The 11408-nt window shown below is 43.5% G+C and overlaps 1 long non-coding RNA gene across 1 annotated transcript; it reads left to right on the plus strand.

Annotated features, from left to right (window-relative positions):
• The first annotated feature begins 8483 nt into the window (after window positions 1–8483).
• LOC125525861 lies at window positions 8484–10041 on the plus strand. Its single transcript, XR_007291451.1, has 3 exons — window positions 8484–8953; window positions 9167–9288; window positions 9885–10041. It is a non-coding gene; the product is annotated as an uncharacterized LOC125525861 (long non-coding RNA).
• Window positions 10042–11408: the final 1367 nt, after the last annotated feature.

The raw sequence follows: 11408 nt of genomic DNA on the forward strand, positions 1-11408 counted from the left end.
ATAACCAACAGCGGGATCTGGATACCCATGTTGGCTCCCACATGTTCCACGATGATCTCATCGGATGAACCACGATGTCATGGACTTAATCATTCCCGTATACAATTCCCTTTGTCTAGCGGTACGACACTTGCCCGAGATTCGATCGTCGGTATCCCGATACCTTGTTCAATCTCGTTACCGGCAAGTCTCTTTACTCGTTTCATAACACATCATCCCGTGATCAACTCCTTGATCATATTGTGCACATTATGATGATGTCCTACCGAGTGGGCCCAGAGATACCTCTCCGTTTACACGGAGTGACAAATCCCAGTCTCGATTCGTGCCAACCCAACAGACACTTTCGGAGATACCTGTAGTGTACCTTTATAGCCACCCAGTTACGTTGTGACGTTTAGCACACCCAAAGCACTCCTACGGTATCCGGGAGTTGCACAATCTCATGGTCTAAGGAAATGATACTTGACATTAGAAAAGCTTTAGCATACGAACTACATGATCTTGTGCTAGGCTTAGGATTGGGTCTTTGTCCATCACATCATTCTCCTAATGATGTGATCCTGTTATCAATGACATCCAATGTCCATGGTCAGGAAACCGTAACCATCTATTGATCAACGAGCAAGTCAACTAGAGGCTTACTAGGGACATGGTGTTGTCTATGTATCCACACATGTATCTGAGTTTCCTATCAATACAATTCTAGCATGGATAATAAACGATTATCATGAACAAGGAAATGTAATAATAACTAATTTATTATTGCCTCTAGGGCATATTTCCAACAGGCTTTGACGAGCCCGTCCTGGATAGGGCTTAACCCTAGGTAGAGCAAGGCCTTCCCCATTGCCGCGACGACTCGGGCATTGGTTTCCTCCTGTTGTGCGGCGGAGGAGAGGGCGGCGACGGCCGCTGCTTCAAGCTTTGCATCTTGCGTGTGCCCCCGACCCTTCCTCTTCGCAGACTGCACAGCCCACTCCTGGGGCGTCAGCTGCTTCTTCTTGAGCGGCACCGCGGCCTTGAGGACCGCACAGGGCTGGCCTTTGACGGAGCCATCAGAGATGAGGCTGGACGAGACGAGGGACACGTGGCTGGCAGCGGCATCTAGGGTCGGCACGTCATCCATGACGAGCGGCTGGGAGCACAATCGGGTGGGAGTATTTTGGGAAAGTGGAGAAAAATGGTGATCGTTGTGCCACGGACTGGCGGGCCAGGGGGAGTAAGCGCATGTCGCGCATGTCTGTTTCGTATCCGTGCCGACGCAAATGAGCCGCAAATTTAGGCCAGGAATGGGTCACTCGACACGCTTCCGTTTGGGTTGATGCATTAGACCGACTTTTGTGTCCGTTTTGATCCAAAAAGACACGTGCGAACAAAATGAGTACGCGCGCTGAAGTTGCTATTATATGTGACCTCGGGGTGGTCAGGGGAAGACGTTGTGTGTGAGTGTGTGTATGTGTGTGTGGGGGGCGGGGGTTGTCCGTTTCAAGTTCGCCAACGATGCATGCACGAGCTGGACTCCGATGCAAGGTAGGTGGCAAGGTGGTGGGGGCCTATCTTACATAGAAAGAAAGGAAAGAGGTAGAAAGCCACGGGCTGGGCTGGGGGTGTTGTGCAATCTATCTATCTATCTATCTATCTATCTATCTATCTACTATCTATCTATCTATATCTATATCTATATATATCTATATCTATCTATACCTCTATATCTATCTATACCTCTATATCTATACATCTATACATATACTAATTCTTGACTTCCTAGAAATTCACACATTAGATTTTATGAGCCGTTAATTTGATGGGACCGAGTTATTACGGTTCAGATCCAATTTCTCATGTATCTCTCAAAAAAGAAAAAAAAACTCATTGTCCCTCATGGCCCAAATTACGTGGAGATCCAATCTCTCATGTACTATCTCCCAAAAAAGAAAAACTCATGTATCTCTCAAAAAGGAAAAAAAGAAACTAATTGATATGTCCCTCACGGCCAAAACTATGGTTCAGTTCCGATCTCTCATGTATCTCTCAAAAAAGAAGAAAGAATCTCCCGGATATCTTCCAATAAAAAAATCATGGATACCCTCAAGACATTAATTAGATTTTATGAGCCGTTAATCTGGTGGGACCGAGTTATTACGGTTCAGATCCAATTTCTCATGTATCTCTCAAAAAAGAAAAAAAAACTCATTGTCTCTCATGGCCCAAATTACGTTCAGATCCAATCTCTCATGTACTATCTCCCCAAAAAGAAAAAAAACTCATGTATCTCTCAAAAAAGAAAAAAAAATCTGATTGATATGTCCCTCATGGCCAAAACTATGGTTCAGTTCCAATCTCTCATGTATCTCTCAAGAAAGAAGAAAGAATCTCCCGGTTTCTCCCAATATAAAAAATCATGGATGCCCTCATGACCAGAAGTTCCCAATCTCTCCAAAATTGTCATGTACGCATGTCTCTCCCACGACCCAACTCTAACCATCTCTGACCAATAACTCTCCAAAAGGGATAAAACCCTCGCGTATATCTCTCCAGAGACCCAAATCTCTCAAATTGTTATGGTACAGGTTTAGATCTAACCTAGCAGCCTCCATTTCCTTCCATGGTTTCTACTGTCCAAGACCTCCGATCGATGGTACGTAGTTCATCGTTCTTCCCTCCTCCAACTAGAGCACGACAAGGGAACGACGCCTTCCAGTTTGAAGCCTACATCGCTGGCTCTCCATTTGATCCACTCATCACAAGGTACGATACTCCATCGACTATCCCTCCACTGTTCTTTCAACTAGCACTAGCAGCCCCAGTTTGATTGGATGAAACCGTATAATTCTGAGTTGTTTCCATGGCACTACATGTACATGTATTGATTATTTGTGTGATTTGGAGCGGAGGAGACAACAATCCATGATAGCTCCTGGCTTCATATGCAATTTCGTTCAAATTTTTAGTCCTTGGCGAGTTTGACCAAGATCTGATGGATTAGTTACTCTCTCCCTCTCTCTTATCACACGTGCTGATTTCTCTATGCTGATTTGTCACATGCATATTTACTTGAACCATTCTTACTATTACAGTGGCACAGCTGATCACGTATAGTTATCTACCGATGCATCTTGGCTCATGCGAAAGAAAATTGTTCATCCACCAGACTGGGTTTATTGCGAGTCCAATACTGGCGGTGCCGAGCCCAATACTGACTGCTCTGTTGCTTCTCATCGCTAGCATGTTTATGGCGCCATGCCAATATGCAACAACAATCCTGGTGCCCGTATGAATAACTCTTGGTGTAGGTATATGTTGAATCTCCAATCTGCACACGATCTTTCTCCACTACAAGAAATATGTCAACTTATGACCTTCTACCAGTGACCCTCGAAGAATTGGTCATAAATTTATGACCATTTTAGACCAATTGGTCAAAAGCTGTTCAGGGGGCTCCAAACCCTAAACCATTGCGACCATTTTGGTCAGAAAGGTCGTAATTTCCTTACACGAAATGGTCACAAAGCAAACAGTGCTAGTCCGCTACCATATTTCTAGTTGTTAATGACCAATATAGATGGTCATAGCCTTGTAGATTGTGGTGGGTTGTGATGACTAGGCGCCATCTCATCAGTTTTGCCTATGTGTCATTTCCATGTGGCAGTTTTTGCCCTAGGTTGTGAAGCAACCTATATTTCTATCATTCCCAAAATTCCCAAAAAAATATCATAAATTCTTTGGGGCATATCTTCATCAAATATGTAAAAATCCTTCCTTGCCTAGTTCAAAACTAATTCAACAATATTCATTTTCCTATTCTGTTCACAACAACACTTTATGAAGGAAGTGCTATTTATATATTCTTGATTGCCCTCGGAATTTTTGGGCACTCTTTCCTGTCCAAATCATTACCGCATGACAAAATTCAGCTCCATTTGCCTAGCAAATCTTCCTCGGCAAATTTCCAAAGTTTTTGTCCACCTAGAAGCATTGTGAAGGAAGTACCTTTTTTATATCTCTAAATGACATGAAATTTATACAGTTCCTTCATATGCCCAAATTATCACCCTCCTCCAAATTGCAGCTCAGTCAAATCATCTATGTGAGCCCAGGTTCAATTTATATTTTATGGCCAAATTGTCACGTTGCAAAGCAAGTGTTATAAAGACCCCTCCAATTACCCTCAAACTTTTCGGGCACTCTTTCATACCAAATCATTGCCACGTGGTAATATTCAGCTCAATTTTCCTAGTAAATCTTTCTCGGGAAATTTCCAAAGTTTCTACCTTGAGAGAAGCTTTGTGAAGTAAGTACTAGCTAGGCTTACCCAAATGATCTGAAAATTTACCAGCGCATGACCATACCTATGTAACTTACCTACACCAATTTTGAGCTCATTTCATTCATCCAATCTCTCTCACTAGTTTTCCCAAGTTTTTGTCCATAGAAGAGCATTGTGAAGGAAGTACTACTTTGGCATGTCCAAATGGTATCAATTTTCTACAATGCTTTCCTATGCCCAAATAACCATCCTCCACAAAATTTCAGCTCACTCCATTCATTATTTTGAGCCCAGCTTCAAGATTCATATTTTTTTCCAGCGTGGTACTTTGCAAAGCAAGTACCACCTAGGATCCTCCTTTTGAGCTAAAAATTTGTGAAGTCATTCTCCTTAGTAGATGATCATCCTCAGACAAAACTCACGCCCATTGGCCATGTGAATTTCCCGTACCGCTAATCAAACACTTGGCTGCTAATTCATATTTGAGCATCGATCGGTCTCCTCATGAGAATCTTATGTTGTAATTTTCTTCCTAGCACCAACCTGGGTAGTGCCCAACCCACTAGACATGCATAGGCCTCCCAGAACACATGGCAACATTACGGTCACGCGGTGACCACGCGACAGGCATGCGAGTTTACGCGCTCTAGAGTTGGGGCCCTCGGCCACCGCCCAAACCTCAACGTATCGCCACGAAACCATGTATTTATGATTAAATAGGTCCTTATATAACTAGAAATGATTTTTGGAAAAAATAAATAGCAAACTATGAGGCAGCTGCAGTTCAAATTTGACCCGCTTCCACCTGAATCGGCGGAAATTTGTCTTTTTCACGAGAGGTGGATCAAAATTTTTTACACCCAACCATTTTGTCAATTGTGCATTAAATATGGCCTAGTATTTTATAAAAATGATTTGGTCCAATTTTACAACAATTATTTGGTAGTTCCTTCACAAAAAACCTCCTTTTGGGCACTCGAAAAATGGAAAATGGTTTTTTCGTCCAACGAAAATGAAAACTTCCTTAGACAACATTGTTTGCCATTCCAATATGCACTCTTGTGCACAATATGAGATCATTTGAACAAACTATGCCATGAATGTGGCCATAAGATTGATCATTTGGCTTGAAAGCCATTGATCTCCACACGTGATAGCTCGTTTCTGAGAACACTTTTTTAAAATAATTGTCGTATTACAAGTTTGTTATTTTTCCTAAGAACTTGGCCACATATAATGACACAATGCGAAGGTTTACCAATTTTTTGATTTTTTTTTTGAATTTTTTATGCCCGTTTCAAAATGCGGTCAAAACGGCGGGAATGACCGTTCTTGGCTAGTGGTTGAATCTTGGAATTTTTTTGGTGTTTCTATGATTAAATAGATACTTATGTACCTAGAAATGATTTTTGGAAAAAATAAAGAGCAAACTACAAGGCAGCTACAGTTCAAATTTGACCCGCTTCCAACTGTATCAGCGGGAATTTGTCTTTTTCATGAGAGGTGGATCAAAACTTTTTACACCCAACCATTTGGTCAATTGAGCATTAAATATGTCCTAGTATTTTAGAAAAATGATTTGGTCCAATTTTGCAACAATTATTTGGTAGGTCCTTCAAAAAAAAACCTCCTTTTGGGCACTCGAAAAATGGAAAATGGTTTTTTCATCCAAAGAAAATGAAAACTTCCTTAGGCACATTGTTTGCTATTCGGATATGCACCCTTGTGCACAATATGAGATCATTTGAACAAACTATGCCATGAATGTGACCATAAGATTGATCATTTGGCTTGAAAACCCTGAATCTTCACGCATGATATCTCATTTCTGAGAACACTTTTTAAAAATAATTGTCGTATTACAAGTTTGTTATTTTTCCTGGGAACTTGGCCACATATAATGACACAATGCGAAGGTTTCCTAATTTTTTGATTTTTTTTTGAATTTTTTATGCCCGTTTCAAAATGCGGTCAAAACTACGGGCATGACCGTTCCTAGCTAGTGGTTGAATACTGGAAAACTTTTGATATTTCTCTGATTAAATAGATACTTTTGTACCTAAAAATGATTTTTGGAAAAAATGAAGAGCAAACTATGAGGCAGCTGCAGTTCAAATTTGACCCGCTTCCAACTAAACCGACGGAAATTTGTCTTTTTCACGAGAGGTGGATCAAAGCTTTTGACACCCAACCATTTGGTCAATTGTATATTAAATATGGCCTAGTATTTTAGAAAATTTACTTGGTCCAATTTTGCAACAAATATATGGTAGGTCCTTAAAAAAACTTATTTTGGGCACTCGGAAAATGGATGAGAGGTGGACGAAAAACTTTTAAGAGGGAACCTTTGGTCAATTTGTACATAATACACGGTCAAATATTTTTAAAAATTGTTGCGGTCCAATTTTGTAACTAATATTTGATAGGTTCTTCACATAGGCGAAAAGAAAAAAGAGAAATAAAAAGAAAAAAACACATATACATAAATTTAATTTTCATTGGTGGAGATGTTTGTGCCATGGATTGATGACATGGCACACATCCATCCATCCATCCATCCACCCACCCGCAGCCCAAACCCTAACTCCACTCCTCCCGTCCCCTGTCCCCTCTCCCCCGATTCAGATCCAGTCCTCGCCGCCGCCACGGCTCTCATCGCTCTCCTCCTCCACCCCGCACCCCCACCCACCAGCGCGCAACCAGAGCGAACGACTTGCCTCTCCCTTGCATGCTCCTCGTGCCGACCCCGCCCCACCCCAGCCATGGCAATGGACGACGTCGCCTTTGCTGCGGGCTCCTCCTCGTCCGCCATGGACGCGCTCGCCGCCTCCTCCTCCGCCGCCGCGCCCGCTGACCCCTCGCACGGCTGGCAGAAGGTGACCTACGCCAAGCGCAGCAGCCGCAAGCCCGCCACCGTGGCCTCGGTCGCGGCCGCAGCGCCCTATCTGGGCAAGCCCGACATCTTCGAGGGCCTCGACAAGCGCTCGCAGGAGCGCCACCGCACGATCCAGGCCGCCCGGGACGCCGCGGTCGGCTACAACTCCGACGACGCCAACGCCAACGCCCACGTCCCCTGGGGCTCCCGCTCCTCTGACGAGGGCTCCGACTCGGACGGCGCGGCCAAGGACCGCCCCCAGGCCGAGGCGCCCAAGGTGAAGAAACCCAAGGTCACGGTCGCTGAAGCCGCGGCACTCATCGATGCCGAGAGCCTCGGCGCGCACCTCGTCGACATCTCGGTACTACCCCTACCCCTCCTCCCTCCTCAAAATTCATTCCCAGAGGCCAGATCTCGCGAGGCCCGGGCCGGATCATGGCTTTGTCTCCTTCCCAGGGATCGGATCTGGCCGGGGTTTAGTGCCGGATCTCGCCGGCCATGTCCAAATTCCCCTATACTGTTCTGTACCAACTAGTTTCGTGTTTAGAGGTAGATGCATAATTCTGGTATGGTACGGATAGGCTGTGGGTGTGATCCAGTCTGTCGTGTGTGCTTGCAGGGACGCTGTGGCTCACGGGGATCGCGGGATCCATCGCCTACAACTGGTCCAGGCCCGGCATGAAGACCAGCGTCAAGCTCATCCACGCCAGGTTTGTTTCCTCCGTCTGGTGGGAGCTGTTGTCAATTGTGCATTTCGTATCTGTTGATTGTGTCCAGTCCTGAGTTGGACAATATACCTAGCCATGGTCGGAGCTGACTGATACTTGTTTTCTTGCTCCCATCCCCCTGCTCCCGCAGCGTGGTGCCGATGATGGACTGGACAGACAACCACTACAGGACGCTAGCGCGGCTGATATCGAGGCACACCTGGTTATACATAGAGATGGTGGTCGCTGAGACCATTGTGCATCAGAAAGATAAGTTGGCGAGTTTTTTTGGTCTTTCTTGGTCCGGTGCCATTAAGCTTCATTGCTTTGGGATAACTGATTTCATTTAACCTAACTGATATTATGATTCGTGGGGATTAGAAGTATTTGCATTGATTATACTAGTCAAGCTGCATCAAATATGGCAGTAGTAACAAATGTACGGTAACTATTTCGTCTGTACAAATGTACAGTACAATGACATTTGCTTCCAATAAGAAGTGAAACATATTTGAGAAGTGATTGGGGGGAGATTCTTTGAGAGTTCTGCTGCATGTTTCTTTCACTGGCGCCATGGTACAACCCATGTTATGTCTGACTGTTAGCATGATCGCGGATGAGGTAGCACGCCAAACTCCAGGACCACAGAAATAGGGAACTCATATGATAATAAACTCTATGCTGAAATCGGTTTACTTCGCTAGTGATGTGATGCATGAGTTGTGTGCTAATTTTGTCTGCAAGTTGAAGTCGGTTTAGCTCCATCAGCAATGCCTGTGGAGTTGTGGCTGTGGTTGGTACGTACTAACTAATGGAGTAGTGGGTAGCTGTGGTGTGCCCTGCTGTTGGAATGGTTCCGATAACTTGTTAGTAGCATGTTCTATTAGTTCCAGAGAAAAAGTGAAATCCCAGCTCCGCCTGCTTCATGATCCTCTGGTTCTGCTTTTACCTGCCTACTGTCATGTGAATTGGCTAACTGTGGCTCATATTCTTTTCCCCAGGTAGCTCATGGTGTGTGTCACCGGTGCAGCGATGCTCTGCTCTTGCGCACGGTGACCGGCGTGACGGCGGCTATGTATGGCAGCGACCACAAGCTCATCGGTGAGCGGCTCCCTCTCCTACCCCTAGTTCTCTTTTCTAAGATGTAGTGTTCTATGCAGAAGATCTATTTGCTAGTACTTGGGCTCACTGCTGTTTATATTTGATTATTCTATTATTATGTATACTGAAAATGCTATATCAAATTTACTGCTCACATTCCTGTAAAAAAGCCCTCGTGCGAATTAATGACATGCTTCATTTCTGAACAAACAGGGAAGTTGAAGATTTCGCTAGGAGGCTCAATTATGTTTGGCCTGAAAGAATGCATTTGGGTCAAGAAAGAAGAATTGAGTCGCAACTGATTGGTGGTAATGGTTCTCTGCAGAGATTTTCTGGTAATTTTTTCCATATAGAATAGTTGAAACTGTAGTGAGTAAAGAATTTAGCCCACTCTACTGAATCTTTTGGAAGAACAGAAGGTTTTACATACTAAAGGACAGTGTTTGGTTAGTCCAACGTAAAGTAGGAATTACCTCATTCTTGCACCAGCTCATTCCATAACCGGGTCAAGTGATAATTTGTATGTGCCCGCAGGGTTCAATCACAGGTGAATGTCGTGCGGTAGTGAGTAAATAATTTGCATTGCCCCATTAATTGAGTTTATTTTATCTATTCAACACACTCTAACATGTTGGTTTAATCAAATCCTCTAGTAATGCCACAGCTTGTCATGGATGTCGCATTTCTTATGTTTTTGGGGAATTTCGAGATGTACCATTCTTTGTTTTGGGAATTTCTTTGCCGTAAATTATTATAGCCAACTGTTCAGAATTGTTTTTGCGGGCAGCAAATCTGTATATGCAAAGTGTGTGTGTGTGTATCTAGTGAGCAAATCTGTAGTAATTATAGAGTATATTATCTTCTTTCTTTTATTGGCAATTTTCTACACAGTTCTCTTTTGACATATAGTTTGTTCTCTTTGAATGTGCAGATGGTATGATGTGGTGGTTATCTTTTTTCGTTGCTGGAACCTGGATGTCATATGTTATGTGATTTGAGCCAAATGGCATATTGTAATCTTTTTATTGCTGGTTTTTATGTATGATGTCATGAAGATGTACGTTTGAAATGTTGCTTTGATAGCAAAATTGTATTCCTATGTACATGCTGCTTTGACAGCAAAATTATGAAAAATTCTCAACAATATATATGGGCAAAATTGTATTCCTGTGTACTGCGCCTGAAAAGGCTACAACCAAATGATGATGTTACTAGAACCTGACAACTGGGACCCATCTGACTATTGGACCCTTCTTTTGGGAAAAAAGAAAAACTAAATTCGTTTAGACATAAAGGCCACAACTCAACAATAAAAAGGCTGCAATATTGGGCTTGGCCCATGAACCCAACCAAAAATTGACAGACAGAAAAAACACAAATAGGCTGAATTGTTGGGCTAGGCCCATGTAGAAAACTGAATTGGACCGGGCAGCTTGCCACGCTGGATGCCTACGTGGACTGGGGAGGTTGCTAGTGACAAAAACAGAACAATAGGCTTATTTTAGTCATAAACGTTTGCGACCATTCCAGAAGAAAGGTCGCTATAGTCAGTTTACGACGGCCAGCTTTTGACCTTATGTTTTTGGTCACAAAAAGGTCACAAATGGAAATTTGTGACCATTCAGTGACCAATAGTGGTGGTCACAAGTTGACATATTTCTTGTAGTGCTTGATTAGGCATAGCATGCGTGCATTGGAGAAATATTAATATAATGTAATAAAAGAAACATGTGAGTATATAATGTTTGCATACGAGTTGAGGTGTTTTTGTCATGTTTTATTTTGCACGGTGGTCATCGACCGGTTATAGGTTGCTCTAGGCCTCGAAGGCCCCGCGGTACTGCTCCTCGACATGGAGAGCTGATGGTGCTGCTGCTCCTCGGCACGTTTGAGCGGTCTGCTAATAGGAGGCGTGAGGCGAGCTGCAAGACTTCACGGCACCTTTGAGTGGTCTACTAATAGGAGGCATGAGGCAAGCTGCAAGATTTCAGGAACACAAACAGAGCAATGGCAAGAGCTATATAATATCACATTGGTACGTATATATTCTCCTTTCCATATGACCATCAATTTCTTCTGATCGCTCAATCTCTAGATATTTACACGTTTGATTCATACTTTCTTTTTTCAGATATTCTGGACCCTGCAGGAGACATTATATATTTAAGTGGTGTACATGTACTATGTAATAACTACAAGAAGATTACTATATTTGTGACTACACTAGAAATTTATAGTTGTTCCAGCACATGGTTAGTTTATAATATCACGGTGGTGGTCATCGACTAGTTATAGTGTGCTCCAGTGCTCGAAGGCCCGGCGGTACTGCTCCTCGACAGGGAGAGCTGGTGGTGTTGCTGCTCCTCGGCACCTTGGAGCGGTCTGCTAATATGAGGCGTGAGGCGAGCTGCAAGACTTTAGGCACACAAACAGCACAACAGCAAGAGCTATACAA

The sequence above is a fragment of the Triticum urartu genome, chromosome 7 (genome assembly GCF_003073215.2).
Source record: "Triticum urartu cultivar G1812 chromosome 7, Tu2.1, whole genome shotgun sequence".
NCBI classification, from domain to species: Eukaryota; Viridiplantae; Streptophyta; class Magnoliopsida; order Poales; family Poaceae; genus Triticum; species Triticum urartu.